At 46.5% G+C, this 16,268-nt stretch overlaps 1 protein-coding gene and 2 long non-coding RNA genes across 3 annotated transcripts in view; 2 read left to right on the forward strand and 1 right to left on the reverse strand.

The window, feature by feature from the left end:
• RARA (retinoic acid receptor alpha) overlaps window positions 1-16,268 on the forward strand; it is a 160,985-nt gene that overhangs the window by 49,671 nt on the left and 95,046 nt on the right. The gene's annotated exons all lie outside the window — the stretch shown is intronic.
• Window positions 7,024-12,459, reverse strand: LOC310829889. The gene is made up of 3 exons (XR_014557411.1): window positions 12,357-12,459; window positions 11,482-11,621; window positions 7,024-7,231 (listed from the first exon to the last, which is right to left on the reverse strand). It is a non-coding gene; the product is annotated as an uncharacterized lncRNA (long non-coding RNA).
• On the forward strand, window positions 10,726-15,981 carry LOC310829899. Its single transcript, XR_014557423.1, has 2 exons — window positions 10,726-14,714; window positions 15,072-15,981. It is a non-coding gene; the product is annotated as an uncharacterized lncRNA (long non-coding RNA).

Raw genomic sequence — 16,268 nt, forward strand, 5'->3', positions numbered from 1 at the left:
CGGTTTGAATCCCCGTGACAGGGTGAGTTCCCGTTGCTCAGTCCCTGCTCCTGCCAACCTAGCAGTTCGAAAGCACATCAGAGTGCAAGTAGATAAATAGGTATCGCTCTGGCGGGAAGGTAAACGGCATTTCCGTGCGCTGCTCTGGTTCGCCAGAAGCGGCTTAGTCCTGCTGGCCACATGACCCGGAAGCTGTACGCCGGCTCCCTCGGCCAATAAAGCGAGATGAGCACCGCAACCCCAGAGTTGTCCACGACTGGACCTAATGGTCAGGGGTCCCTTTACCTTTAATATTAACAAACGGTGTCTTTTTCAATCTATTTTTTTAATAAAATAAGATCCCTTTAAAATTTAGCTTTTCATTTAATGTTGGGTTGTCTACCAGGTTCTGTGCTCTTGCGCCCAATTCAAGGCTGACAACTTAATCCTCAAATCGCTATCCTTGAACATGGAAAACTCAGGTCAGCCCTACAAAAACATTGGAGCTGTGAAAATATTTCTGCTCTCTGCGTAATTGCTTCCTTCTGTCTGATTGCTGTTTTCCCTTGTCTCATCCCCCCCACCCCCTAACTTGTCCCTATAACCATCAGAACTAGAAACTTAGATCTCATGCAAGTGTCATGGGAATTATATATATTGTGTGCCCCTGAGCTCTACACCTGTTTTTCTTAACATGGCCCAACGCCCAGTAGACTAGCACCTCCCTCTCCCTCCCTCCAATCCAAATAGGAGGTAATAGATTTCTTTGGGGTCCTGCCATGAAGACTTGTGAATTACTGAGCTTTGAGGTATCCTTGAGCACAGCATGTGGGTTGAAAACTACTAACAAAACATCTCTTCCCTTCAGTATGATGGTGCACTCACTGAACCTCCCTACCCACCCCTTCCAGCCCCCCAGATTTTGGCACATGCTGCATCTCTCTCAATATAACTGGTGATGCAACTTGGGAGAAGCTGTAGAGCCGGAGGGCAAGGAACATCGTTTTGCAACTAGGCAGGAAATTTAAAAAAACCAGGAGTTGAGTGAGCTGCTGCTTTGCCCGCAAATCAAGAGGCAATGAAGGAGCCCCCCCCCCCAGTCTTTGTATGCTTTGAGGCAGCTCCTGAGCTCTGCTCTTGACTCTTGTATCCCCTTCCATATTTCTTCTAACAAACGTGTGGTTCAAACAATGCAGTGGTTCCCTAGAATTCCTTTGATTGGGGAATCGCTACTCTTAGCATCTTGGATGAAGAAAATGCTTCTAATCCATTTTTGAAGAAGAAAAGTGTGATATTTAGCCAATAACTGAAGCCATTTTTGTTTGCATTTTGGAGGGGTGGGGTTTAGTGCTCCACAAGGTTCTCTGAAATTTTCTGTGATCCTTCCAAGTCCTTGGACCCATTTCCTTGTACATTTCTTGCTCCAAAACTCATTACACAGCACGAGGCTTTACGTTGTTTCTTGTTCATCCTCATAGCAAACCTGTGAATGGGAGGAGACAGTGGTGGTTCCAATTTACAGATGGAGAAAGATTACGTGCCCAGTGCCGCTGCAGGTTTATAAGAGAGGCTGGCGTTTGTGTCCCCAACAATCCATTTTTCAGTATATACAGAGAGGTTGTGAATAACCTTAGCTACAAAACACTGCAGATTTTGCAGGAAGGAAAGCAGAATCTTGAAACCTGTAAACTTTATAAGTTTTTTTTATTTGCTTACTTTAAATACTCTCTGCTACTCATTATGGGATGGAGCAAGGAACTACGGTATGTGGGATATTGAATTTCAAATTCCTGATGCATGGAAATCTTGCTCAGCCCCCCCCCCCCAAAAAAAAGTGTTACCAGGCATCACCTACACCTTTCCAAGCTTATCTTTGCAGTCTTAGGGACTAGAAACATCTATTTTTAAAAAGAAAAAGCTGTCATCACTAGGAGTGAAACTTCATGTTTTTGCAGACACTAGGCTTAAAAAAACCCCAACCACAACTTTCTAAGCAGTATAAAGTTCAAGGCAAGCTTTGTATGGTTGATTTCCTCTGGAGGGGAGCCAGGATGTACTGTGAGCACGTTTGGTGTTCTTGTAAAAATGTTGATTGCAGGCTCCGTAGGAATCTTAAGGATGTTCCCAATGCAGAACTGTTGCAAGCCAAGCGTCCTACAATCTCAGAGCAAACTTCGCTTGTTTCTTTCAAGCTCTGCAAGCCAGTTGTCCTTATTTTTAAATACTACTATTTTAATCAATATTTTAAGTATGTATTTATTTAAAGCACTTTAAATACTGCCATTAAATTATAAATTTCCAGGGCGGTTTATACAGTAATAGATCTTCTAAGACACAATAGAACATCAATCAATATACCGTCCATCAACAGTAAAACAGTGTCAGCAAAATAAGAGATTCATCAGAGGTTGACAGCAGGGGGGAGTGAAATGGTCTTTCCTGTATCTAGCTTGAGCTTTGTTTACATTGGCAGGAGTCTTCCCCAGCCCTAGCCAGGGGTGCTACGGATTAAACCCTTGTATCTTTTGCAAGCAACTGCAGTTGCTGCAACCTGCTGCCTTAAAGACATTAAAGACTAGAAGCCAGCTGAACATTCCTAGGGGGACAGTTCAATAAGGGGTCCCACCGCAACTGCAAAATCCTTCTTCCCCCACTGCTCTCCACCTCAATTGAGACAGCAGAGGTACCTGGAGGAGGACCTCTCAGGAACAACTTGGTGTCTGTGCAGCTTATTCCATATGGCTAGACAAGACATATTGCAAAGGTATTTTAGCATCCTTGTAGAAATTAGCCTCCTTGTTTGCTGACTCTAAGGCCAGCCAATATTCTGCCTGCAATATGGGAATGACGCTTCCCTTCCTTTATAAGGTTGCTGCAAGGATTTACTGACTAACTAATGCAGTTGACGTGTTTTGAACATTTAAATTACTATATATAAATGGTAAGAATTCAGTTGTGGTGTTGGCGTGTGTTTGGAGCGTACTGTCTGCTTTGGAGACTGAGGCTTATATATATTGCAGTGATCCTGGGCACGTATAAGAAAACTCTGCATGTCTTCTGCATGCAAACCCACCCATCTTGTGCACACCCCTTTGTGGCATCCACAGTAGGGGGGTTAGGTAGGTTTTGCTCCTAACACAGTTTTCACCCCAAAGCTCTGTGCTTTTACTCTTCCCCAGTGGGTCATTCATGTTTGTCAGAGGAAAAGATAAAAGGGTGCACTTGGGGACATTGTGGGGGTGGGAGGTTACATATTCCTTGTGAACCCCACCAGGAAGAATAAAAGGAGAAATCCAGTGTTAATCATGCTTATTGTAGGGGCACATCAGCATCTCTATGCTGAATAGTACCATCCCACAGCTTTTGCCCCTGGAAATCTGCATTTCCCAGAGGAGCACAGGCCGGCTTCATTTTAGAGCTAGGAAGGGAAGTGTGTTTTGGCATATGTCTTGCTTATGGATTTTGGGGGGTCCTTTATTATCTGCGTCCATGGCAGCAAGTGGTACAGCATTAAAAGTGCCAACACATTCGCAAAGCTAAGCAGGGTCCAGTATGGTTTCGAATTGGATGGGGAACCTCGTGTTGAGATTCCTGCATACAGTTCTTTGACAAATCTCTTGCTGGTCGTTTATTTTCTCTCCCCTTCCTGTTGTTGTTGGGTTGGTGTTGGTGTTGTGTTTTGCTATGCCCTATGGGGTGAGAGGCCCAAATGGCATATCTCCCTGTTCTACAGGATGGGAAGCATGGAGGAGCCTGTATTTTGGATAACCTTGGAAGAATAGCTTGAATAGAATCCATTCCTCCTCCTCCTCCTCCTCCTCCTCCTCCTCCTCCTCCTCCTCCTCCTCTTCTTCTTCTTCTTCTTCTTCTTCTTCTTCTTCTTCTTCTTCTTCTTCTTTCCTGCTTGGCAGGGGGTTGGACTCGATGGCCCTTGTGGTCTCTTCCAACGCTATGATTCTATGATTCTTCTTCTCCTCCTCCCCCTCCTCCCCCACCTCCTTTTTAACATTTCTCTTTCATTCCCTCTTATTTTTCTCTATCTCCTCCCCTCTCCCCTCTCCAGGCAAGAGAGCCCTTTTTATAAATAACTTGAATAACAGGAAACAAAGGTTTAAAAGGAATAAACAAACCTCTTGACATATGCTGAGGCCAAGGAGGCGCAGTTTGGGAGGGGGCTGTTTGGTGGGGGCTGCATAGTTCAAGTGAGAGCCTGTGTTGATCACTCACCTCTCTTGCCCTCTGTTTGAGGGTCAAGATCCTTTGGTTCTGTTTCAGCAATTTGCGTGTAGAGTTGGGAAGGCGAGTAGGATAAGGAGCTGGGCCTCCTAGGTTTCACTTTTCCTCATCCATGGGTGCTTTTTCTGTTTTTAATGTTGAATTTTAGTCTGTCCAGTTTGCGGATGGAGTAAGATTTCAGGTCTGCTTGGCGAGGTATGGGACCAAGAAAATTAGCATGTTTGTGTTTTTGTGTATGTTTGAAAACTCAGCTTTCGGTTAAGTGTTTCGTTTCAAGCACAAGTGCAATTGAAAAATAAACAAAGGCACTGACAAAATAGCCTTGATGACAGTAATAGAGTTTAAAACGTTGAAACGAAAAGCAAAATAATCGTCAGGACAACATCCATGTCAAACCGTATACATTAAAGCAAACTGTAGACCCAGATTGATTTAGTTAACGGAACAGCAAGCACACGGACCGAGAAGGCCAAATCTCAAAATTGGTTAAAGTGCTTTATCCAAAAACAAAAAAACCCCTGCTAAATGCAGGTCGTTTTCTGCTTTCCAGGTTGCTACCTATAAAGACCTCTGGCATGGTCAATTAAGAAGTGAATTCACATTCCGTTTTTTAAGTGCATCCCTATGATATTTAAGCATGCACTTGAAAACGTAAAGTGTGACGGTCAAGTATGGATAAATGTGGGTTTTCAAAACCTCATGTGTTATGTGCATTCTCTTCTTGAGGAAATGCAGCCAGCGCTTAAATCTCTGTTGACTGAATCTAGAATTTGGGTTTCTATTCATTCTGTGGGAAATGCTACGTTCTTCTAACCTCATCCACACGTCTGCTTGCCCTGCCTCTTTCCCTCAGGGAAACCCAGTGTTTACCACTGAATTGGATCAAATGTCAATCAGGTTTTCTCCAGGTTGATGTTTGCTCTGATTTAGCAAGAAGGAACGGGTTTTCCAGAGAGGGAAGGTGGCAGGGCAAAGGCAAAACCGCTCTGGTGGATGGCTAGAAAGCACGGGGCAAGCGGAAGGCTGCCCTGACCCTGCTTTCTAGGCACAGGAGAAGCGGAAAGAGCCCTTTCTTGGTCACAGCTGATACCGTACTTAAACCCGTTTGCTCTGGTATGAGGTATGGAAGCTAGTAGCTTCTCAGTTCTCTTGGCCGTCTGCTTCCCTCTAGCCCACCTTAGTTTGGACTTAATAGTAGAAGCTGCAGACCTACCAAGAAGCTCCTAGCACTGCATCCCAGGGAGAACCATGTTCAATGAATGAGGAGGCCCAGAGTGGGTGGGTGTGAAATATATTGGCTGATGTGGGTACCCCTAAGTTGGACTGCCTGGGACTTGCGCCATTGGATCTGGGACTCCTGCTGATTCCCAGGGGTTATTCCGTCCTGTGTGCAGCAGGACGCCTTGAGAACATGAGCTTCTGCATGTTCTAGGGCTTGGCACTGAACTTTGATGTATCCTGGCTGTGGTTGGTTTTGAGAGGGTTTTTTTTACAAAGAGATAGTGCCTCAATCTGCATATTCTCATTAGAACACATTGCATAGAATTCATGTAGTGCTGGTTCTCAAGTACAATGTGCAACAGGCAAGGGCTCAGATTCTGGAGGACTGTTGAAGCAGCATTAGCCTGTAAGCACTAAAAAGCCTCAGGAATTCAGTGCATAACTTTGGGGAAACAGTTCTTAAATTAAGTCCAGTGTGCTGCAGAAGGCCACGATTCACATGCTTCCTAGCTGCTCCCTTTCACCCCGCAAATGCCATTAGACTCCCCTCCTCCCAGCCTGAAATCTCAGGTCAGGGAATTCTCTCTGAATCCTGGCTCCCTGCCCTTCTCTCCACCTACTTGCCTGCTCTGTCTAGCACATTCTTAGCATTTGCTCAGTGGGGCAAAGTTCACCCACCTCAGCTTTCCCAGAGCTGACAAGACTGGTTCCTTTTGCCTCGAGGCTCCAAGTTGCGCTGGCATGGTGCCCACTTCTTCTGGGGCCAAGATGTACTTGGGGGTGTTTTCGCATGTGTAGTTTCAAAACCGAGAGGTTGCACAAATTAACATCTTCTGCCCTGGAAATAGCAATGACTGGTTTAACTAGGTGACATGAAGACACTTTGCACATGCTCAGAGGCTCTGCTTTCCATCTCCATCCCCATCATCACTGAGATCCAGCTCCAAGGGCCTTCTGGCAGTTCCCTCATTGTAAGTACAGTAGTACCTCCAATTATGTAACCCTCTGGTTACGTAAACTTCAGGATGCGAAAGAGGCAAACCCGGAAGTATTTGACCGGGTTTCACTGCGTGTGCATGCGCAGAAGCGGTCCTCAGGTTGCGGAAACCTCAGGATCCAACCAGACCTCTGGAACGGATTCTGTCTGCAGCCTGTGATACCACTGTAGTGAGGTTACAGGGAACGAGGCAGAGGGGCTTCTCGGTAGTGGCACCTACCCTGTGGAACGCCTTCTCATAAAATGTTGAGTTAAGTAGCTATACAACATTTAGAAGACAACTGAAGGCAGTCCTGTATAGGGAAGCTTTTAGTGTTTAATGCTTTATGATGTTTTTATATATGCTGGAAGGCCATCCAGAATGGCTGAGGCAACCTAGTCAGATGGACAGGGTACAAATAATCAACTGTTGTTGTTGTTTCAGAGCCTTGACGTTAAAAATTGGGTTGCAGGTGGTCTTTATAGCTGCTGCTGCTGCTGCTGCTGCTCTTCTTCTTCTTCTTCTTCTTCTTCTTCTTCTTCTTCTTCTTCTTCTTCTTCTCTTCCCTTCCCTTCCCTTCCCTTCCTCCCTCCCTCCAACAGGTGTGCATTTGAGTTTTGAGGATCCCTAAATTTCTATACCACTTCCCTCTAATCTCTGAGGGGAATGGTTAATATCTGAGCTTTCTGTCTGGTCATTTTGGTCCTCTCATGTCTTCTTCCACAGACTCACTGGTGGAGTCATGAGGTGCTGTCAGTTCAAATCTCAATAGAAACCAGGGCTTCCTCCCAGAACCTCTTATGGATGCCGATGCCCACCTTTAAATGGATGAAGTAACCGTTTAGAAAGCAGGATAGGATCGTGTGCAGTAGAATGTCAGTTCAAAAAATGTCCCTTTCCTCACTTAGGTCATGTCCCCAATAGTTGGGCACCTGAGCAGGGCCAACCCAAAATATTTTTCCACCTGAGGGTGAAGGACAAGATGTGTTCTCCTGCTCCCAACCCATGCACAGAAGCTGCCAATCTGGACCTTTCATGAGCAGTGGGGACTGGGCAGCATCTTCCAGGGAAATAGCTAGGGGAAGGGTTGAAGGGGACATCTGCCACTGCTCTCCCCCCCTGCAAAAAACCCCCAGGATCTGTTGCTTGAGGTAGTTGCCCTGCTTCCTAATAGTAAGCAGGAAATCCTAGTGAGACCTAGGTAAAGGTAAAGGGACCCCTGACCATTAGGTCCAGTCATGATCGACTCTGGGGTTGCAGCGCTCATCTCGCTTTATTGGCTGAGGGAGCCGACGTACAGCTTCCGGGTCATGTGGCCAGCATGACTAAGCCGCTTCTGGTGAACCAGAGCAGTGCACAGAAACGCCATTTACCTTCCCGCCGGAGCGGTACCTATTTATCTACTTGCACTTGATGTGCTTTCGAACTGCTAGGTGGGCAGGAGCAGGGACTGAGCAACGGGAGCTCACCCCGTCACAGGGATTCGAACCGCCGACCTTCTGATCGGCAAGTCCTAGGCTCTGTGGTTTAACCCACAGTGCCACCCTCGTCCCTTAAGGTGAGACCTACCCCCACCCTTTATCAGGCGCACCTAGGCCCCTCTTGCCTAATGGTGAGGGATGCAAATCCAAACACTGCTCATGCCCCAATAAAGTATTTCGTTTGTTTACATTTCTTCCCATCCTGTTAATGCCCCCCCCACCTCCAAATCATTCTTGGAATCTGGAACCAGCCTGTTTTACAAAAAACAGTCTGCACAATCTTCGTGCGCGCGTGCACACACACACACACAATTTTACACACAAAAATTGTGTAAACTCCCTTCCATCTAAGGGAGCTGCTGCATTCTGGGTCACGTTGGAAGCAGCTTTTCCTAACTTGTGTTTATGGCTTGCCATGGAAGAAGGTGGGGTTTTTTTTGGTGGAGTGGAAGATAGTAGGGGAAAGTATATGTAATTTCAGTGCAACACCTGATGCAGGCCTTGCGCCCCCCCCCTTTGCCCGTTCCAAACTGCCTTTATTTGATAATTGCAGTGTTTATGCCTCTGCCACATTAACAGCCCGGCTGGATCCAGTTAATACGGATGTAGTGAAGTAGGCCTTGTTTTAATTAACAGTGAATAAGGCACAATAGCAGGTAGGGGTGGTGGTTGCGGGGGGGGGGGGGAGTCTGGTTTAGCTGGGTGCAGTCACTGGCAGCTAGCAAGCTGTGAGACAGTGGGGCATGGAGGAAGAGGTTTATCACTTCTGGTAAGCAGAGGAGGAAGTCCTTGCAGGACTCCAGCCGGGGCAAAGCAGTTGGCAACCTCACAACAAGCACAAGAGTGAAATGTGGTTGGGTAAGTGAAGCGGGAGCTTTCCGCCCTATTTTGCAGACTTGGTTTTGTGTAATTTTCATCATTGGCTGCATGAAAGAATGGAAGATAGAACTTACTGCGCCCTGCCCATTTTAGTAACCAAATTGCAGCAGCCCCCCTCCCCAAACTTCTGCCTCAGGACTGGCATTATGAGTGGCAGGATGTTCTGCCACTGGACTGGGCTCGCGTTATCCATTTAACATGGATAAGAAAATATGGCTTTCTCCCACCCACCCACCCTGTTTTGTCCAAAAGGCCAGCATCGCTAAAAATTGGCAAAGAAGCGCTGGGTTTAAAGGAGGAATTTCTAGTTTTGGGAGTAGTTCAGCAATGGAAGAGGCTGATCCTTTCCCTCAGAAACAATAGGTTTTTGTTATAGGGCATTGGTTTTTAGGGGAAGGGGATGAGGCCCCTTTCTATCCCAGGACTTCTGTTTGATTTCCTAGGTTCTGTCCTCTTACTTTGAGGCTTATCTGTACTGGGAGAGGTCTGATGGTTAGTGCAGGTTACAGGTAGGTAGCCGTGTTGGTCTGTCATAGTCAAAACAAACAAACAAACAAACAAAATTCCTTCCAGTAGACCTTAGAGACTAACTAAGTTAGTTATTGATATGAGCTTTCGTGTGCATGCACACTTCTTCAGATAAGACTGCTGGGCATTTTCTGTGTTGAGGTCCAGGAAAGCTGGACTTTCAGATTGGGGCGAGCGTGTGTGGAACCATTTATTCGCTCGCCCTAATCTGAAAGTCCAGCTTTCTTGGACCTCAACACAGAAAGTGCCCAGCACTTATAGGGTTTCGGGATGCAAGAGGATGGAGACTAGAGGCTGGTGCCTTTGAGAAGGGACAGTAGGATCCCAGAGCTTGTGCCTATAGGCCTCTGCCGGAATCTGGACCTGGTAGTATCTCTTTCTCTTATAAAACAACAACAACAGAAGGGAACCCTCTCTTGTTCTAACTGCTTTGGGTCCTGATGCAGCACGTGTGTGCACAGAAATGCACCCCCCTCCCCGCTCTCATAAATTGCCACGTCTAGTTCCCCATGCCCCCCTCTCTTCCCCTCCCCCGCCCCCAAATTCCCTTACATATACTCCCTCTGCTTCTACCAAATTTGGCCTTTGATGCAAACTTCTGGGGTCATGGCTTGAACCATAGAGCTGATTAAAAGCACATGGGCTTTATGATGTCTCCTCTCCCACCTCACAAAAATTCCTCAGAGTGATTTCTTCCTCCTCCGCAGCATTGTGATTAGCCCGATCCTGTTTTCACCAAAGCACCCCTTTCTTCCACCCGCTACCCCACCCCCCTGCTGCCGCCGCCCATATTAAAAGTCTCCTTCATGACCCTGAGCTATGCATTGGTTCTCTCCCTCTCCACCCCCACCCCAACACTTCACCAGTGGGGGCCCTCCTTGCATTCTGTTACTTGATATATTTTTCCGCTGGGTCCTCTCCCCCCTACCTACACCCCCCCACTCCATGAGGGCAAAGAAAAACTTTCAAGCAGTATGGAGACACTGGATTAATTCTAAGAAGGAGCGCTGCACCTCCTGCCTGTTTTGAAAGCCTTGCACCCTTTCCCATGGCTATGCAGTGGATGGGAGGGAGGCCCTCTGCCCATGCTCAAATTGCTTCAAATGTAAATTTGAACCCTGCCCCCAAATTCAGGCAAGCAAAAAGCCATTTTTCATAGGAAGGTGATTGGGCCTCCCGTCTTTCCTTATTAAATGTGTGGAAATAAGGTCCAGGGTTGGGACCGTGATGAAGGTCCAGCAAAAACAAAAGAGAGACGCCAGAGAAACACACAACAGAAGAATTAAAGAAGATGGGAGGGGTGGGTGGAGAAGCTTTTAAAAAAAGCAATATAGAAATCTGGCATCCAGCAATGCAACCGAGTTTTGGACTGAAAGTCTTTGGGAATTAGCAAAACCCAGAAGAGGTATAAGCAATATGTGGGCTTTTTATTTTTTATTTTATTTATTTATTTTTAGAAAAAGCTTATATAAGAGGTCCGTCATTCCACAGCATTTTAATATGTACAAGCAGTGTGTGGGACATGACATGCTATCTGTGAGTGTATGTCAGTGGAATGGATTGCATGTAAAGGAAAAGAACGGTGGTTTCTCAGTTGCTTTAAAACAGGTGTGCCAACCTTTCTGGAGTGTGTGGGGTATTAGGGGATGGGTATTACCTCTAGCGAGGGACACACTGTGCTCCTTCTGGTCCCCACCCTACACTTAGTTCTCATCTGTGACCCTTAGAAGATATCACCATGCAACAATGACCAGGTGAGGGTAGTAGACGATGGTTCTCAAACCCTCCGTGAGTTGGGACTTGCCCCGTCATGCAAAGATAGGCTCCAGTGGATTGAGCAGACGAGTCCAGCGGTCAAGAAGGCAGTTTCTGTACATGCTGTAGAGGGAAGTGAGGGGCAGATGGGGCTTGTCCTCCTGGGGAGGGAGCCCGTCTGGGAAAAGGAAAACTCTCATCCTAAACCTCTGCTGCCTTGTGGCTATACTCATTCGTGAGAAAGGCTTCATGAGTAAACATCTTTGGGACGTCTTTGGGAGAGCAAACGCTGCACAAATCAAGAGCGGAATCGTTTGTACTCCTCCTTCCTGCAACTCCTGCAGCCAAGCTGGTGCCAAACATACCGCTCTGCTTTCCTTTTGGACATTTTCAAAGGAGAAAAGGGTAACCATTTTCACGCACACCTGCCACAACAAGGTGTGGGGTGGACTCCGAATTTTCATGGGTGCTAGAGGAAGACCTCAGAGGCAGTGTGACGCCCGTGGGTGCTCTTTTGACTCAGACCCCATTGTCACAAACTTAAGATGGGGTGGTAGATCTGTTCCTTAATTGTAACAGGCAGTAATTAATTGTGCAGTAGAATGTTCTCCATACAAAACCATTCCCTGTGCCTATAGAAGTGAGCTAGAACCCTTTTCCTGACACCATAGTTTCCTATGCACAAGGTTTTGCTTTGTGTGTGTTTGTATTTAGGAACATTCAACCATGCAAGCCTGCTTACCTGCAGTCTGCAATGCCACAATCCACAAATGGGGTTATTTTTGAGGGAGGTTCTGCCTCCCTCTATTTCCAAACAGGAGGGGTGGGCATAGAAAAGGCACTTTATTGTTGCTTCACATGTTCTGGGCCAGCCCCCCCCCCCCCATGCTAAAAAAACAACCTTATACTGTCTGCATATTACCTCAGCTTTTGTTGGTGCGTCGTGCTATGCAGCAGAATATATGTGTGCCATCATCAAATATGTAGGGAAATGCCACTTAAAGGAGCCCCGGGGTCTGGTTTTTTGGCCCTGTAGCTTTCTACCACGAGACCTTTGCATAGGCATTTAAATCAAAGTTATTAAAATGGTCTGGTCAGGTTCTTTTTCTCTCTAAAGAACTGTTATGTGTTGTTTTTTAATCTCATCCTTCCTCCAAGGAGCTCAGAAAGGTGGCATAGGTGGTTCTTGTCCCCTGCCCCTTGTATCTTCACAACATCCCTGTGAGATTTAGAGAGGTTTGGGGAATTAGAGTATGTTAAGCTGTGAGGTAAACTGAGAGAGAGACTAGCCCAAGGTCACCTCATTATCTTCTTGACTGAGTGGGGATTTGTGCCTGGTCTCCTCCAGCCTAGCCTGACATGTTTTTCTGGTGGGGTTCTTCACTTGGTGGGGGCTGGGCCACAATTGCTTGCTTGACAGCTGACATGGGGCTTTCTCCCTGAGACCCACTTTTCATGTTGTGACTTATGTTGCTACCACTTTGAGGATGGACCGGAAGCAGGCAAGGCCTGAATGCTCAGGGCCATTTCACACATTATGGCAAATGCTGTGTAGAGTGCACAGCGCACATTTAACAGCAAGCCTCACCCTGCCCTGTTGCCTTTCAGGAATATGCATGTTTTCAAATAACTATACCAGGGGTCAGCAACCCTTTTCAGCCGTGGGCCAGTCCACTGTCCCTCAGACCATGTGGTGGGCCAGACTATATTTAGAAAAAATAATAATGAATGAATTCCTATGCCCCACAAATAACCCAGAGATGCATTTTAAATAAAAGCACACATTCTACTCATGTAAAAACATGCTAATTCCCGGACCGTCCGTGGACCGAATTGAGAAGGCGATTGGGCCTCATCCGGCCCCCGGGCCTTAGGTTGCCTACCCCTGAACTATACAAAGCTGCTGAATACTTCACCCCACAAACACCCCTTTCCTCTCTTCATACTTCACAAACATAGATATATGCTTAAAACAAATGCTAGCTGTCCATATAGAAACCATAACGTGTGAAAAGTCTCTCAGTGTGCTGCAGAGATTTGATTGTGGGAAACCGAGGGTTAAAATTGAACTGGCTAGTTACTCCTGTGGGTGAGGCCTGGCCACAGTTTTCTGTACCTGTAAAATGGGGATCATCCCAGAATTCCTAACAGGAAAAGTAAGATGTTTCTGGCATCTTAGAGGCTGGTTTAGCTATTGTGGCATGAATCAGATGCATTACACAACTGCTGTGAGACGAGCAAAAAAAGATTTATTAAAGTATTTAGCACAGTTTAAAGGCTTCTAATAAGTGATACTGATGCATACAAATGACGGTGGTGCATGTTTTGAATTCGGAGCTCAGTTTATTGCCTGCATCCTCCCCCCAAAGTTCTGAGGAAGTATTACAGTTTCTGTTTAAAAATAATATCGCTAAATTTCATGAGATATAGGCAGTAGACTCACACCTGTGGAACTCTATTCCAGTTGAAATACACAAAGCCCCATTACCGCGAGCCTTTAACGGGACTCTAAAGACCCATTATTTACTTACCTTACTGCTTTCTCTTAAATGAGGATTTAAATTACATTGTTGTAGTGTATAATTATTTGTCTGCTTTTCTTATTTTCAGTGGGCTGAATGTTGTTGCTTTCTGTCCCCCCCCCCCAATTGTTTTCTTACGGTGTTATGTTTGTAAATGTTGTTATTGATTTTCTACTGGGGATTTATATGTTGGAAGATATCTTTTTGGGGGGGGTGCTAACCCTAAAAGGTGGTAAAAAATATTTCTTAATAAAATCCCCTCCCCATCTTTTCTCCTTTTTTTGCCCTGTGCTGGCAATTGAGATGGAGGAGGAAAATCCACACAGACTGTTTTCTCCCTTCCCATTGTTGCTTTCCTTATTTAAATTGAAAGATTAGTTTGGCGGGGTGTCTTGAGAGGGGGGCGGTTAGGGGGAAAGAAGAAGAAATAATGCCACCGAGCCTTGTGTGTGTGAAGGAGGGGGAGACCCCCAAGACCTTAATTATGCCTTTAAATCAATGTGTAAAATAAATTTAGGCCAGAGCGAGTAACGCTGGGATGATAAAACTCTTTGATAAAAACTCCACGCTCTGCACAAATGACAGAGATGGACAAAATAGCACACGCTCACACCACCACCACCCCAAATAAATAAGTAAATAAAAATGCGGTGCTCTTTTGCCTTCACTGCTCCCCTCCCTCCCTCCACGATGCCCCAGGACTTTGGTGGTTATTAATGGTGTCTTTTGTTCAACCTATGGTGTTCCCCCCTCACTTAGCACCACTCCCCCCCCCACCCCCATTCCAGCGTCTGCTTGCCTCCGGGCCCCTGGAAGCCGCCCGATCGGTAAAAAGTTATAAATACAATAATCTTGTCTGCTTCTGATTAAATTTATTCCTGACAGCATCGTTTATCACGAGAGGCTGGGATAATCACAAACATGCTGCGAAGGGTCTGCAAAGTGTGTGTGTGTGTGTGTGTGTGTGTGTAGGGCAGGAGGATGGGTTGTTTTTTTTTTTTGGCAGACTGGCTTTGCTGGGGTGTGTGGAGGGGGTAGAGCAAATGAGAGTGGGAATTGGGGTAAGATCTGGCAGGGCATTCCGTGCCCTCCAGTGTAGTGGAGACGAGGGTGAAATTGGGTGAAATTAAGAGTCAGTGAGGGACGCGGGTTGTGCTGTGGGTTAAACCACAGAGCCTAGGACTTGCTGATCAGAAGGTTGGCGGTTCGAATCCCCACGATGGGAGCGTGGCTCAGTCCCTGCTCCTGCCAACCTAGCAGTTTGAAAGCACATCAAAGTGCAAGTGGATAAATAGGTACCGCTCCGGCGGGAAGGTAAACGGTGTTTCCGTGCGCTGCTCTGGTTTGCCAGAAGCGGCTTAGTCATGCTGGCCACATGACCCGGAAGCTGTACGCCGGCTCCCTCGGCCAATAAAGCGAGATGAGCGCTGCAACGCCAGAGTCGGTCACACCTGGACCTAATGGTCAGGGGTCCCTTTACCTTTAAGAGTCAGTGGGGCAATTGCTGCCAAGGGGAAGAGAGTGAGGTACTTGGGTTGCTAAGTTCCTTAGCTATACGGCTGCCCCTTCCGGATGAGGGCTGGTTTGCCGCTCACATGTACAGTGGTACCTCTGGTTACGGACGCTTCAGGTTACAGACTCCACTAACCCAGAAATAGTACCTCAGGTTAAGAACTTTGCTTCAGGATGAGAACAGAAATCGCACGGCGGCAGCGCAGTGGCGGCAGCAGGCCCTATTACCTAAAGTGGTACATCAGGTTAAGAACAGTTTCAGGTTAAGAATGGACTTCCAGAACGAACTAAGTTCTTAACCCAAGGTACCACTGCATTTTCTGTGTGTATAACTGTGTTGGCGATGGAAAGGGGAATCTACATCTCCAAACACTCAGGAGCATGTGTCGATGACCTGGAGTTGTTCTGTGTTTCTGTGTTGTGTGTGTGTCCCTCCCCAACTGCTTGGCTATGCCCATTTCTTTGCTTCATGCAAACCCCCTTGTCTTGTCAAGTGTAAATTGGCCGTTTGGAGATAAAAGATCTCTCCCCTCTGCCATCCCAGCACTCTCACACAGGGAAAAGAAAAAAAGAAATCTCCTTTCTCCTCGCCCCCCTGCTGGTATCTGTGTGCCACAAACAGAGAGCAGATGTGCTGCTGCACAAAGTTGCCTGCAGAGCAAATAGCTCCAGGGCAAAAGAGAAATGACAGCGGCAGGCCTGCCCCTTTAAATGTGGCCCTGCCCCTTAAAGGTATAAAGCGGTAGGGTGTGGGTGTGTATGTTGGGACGACAACAACGACAACGGGACACCACTGGTGGGACACCACTGCCGTAACTAACCATAACTGTGCCCGGTGTGCAGCATAAATTGCTCGCTCTTGGTATAAACTATAAACAAGCAAAAAATAAATAATGAAATTTGCAATATACAGTCTTTTTATTTTATTTTATTGGCAATCATAAACATGCACAAACTCTTAAAATGCATATCGTGCACAATGGAAATCATAACTTTGGTTTTATGTCAATAGCAGCGATCTTCTGCTGGTGTTATGACACCAGTGGGACACCCTTATATATATATATATATATATAGAGAGAGAGAGAGAGAGAGAGAGAGAGAGAGAGAGAGAGAAGAGGCACTGAACATGGCCCTCCTTGCAGCACCCTCCTCCTCCTTCTGGTGTTAGAACTTGG

The sequence above is a fragment of the Podarcis gaigeae genome (genome assembly GCF_964106915.1).
Source record: "Podarcis gaigeae genome assembly, chromosome: 13".
NCBI classification, from domain to species: Eukaryota; Metazoa; Chordata; class Lepidosauria; order Squamata; family Lacertidae; genus Podarcis; species Podarcis gaigeae.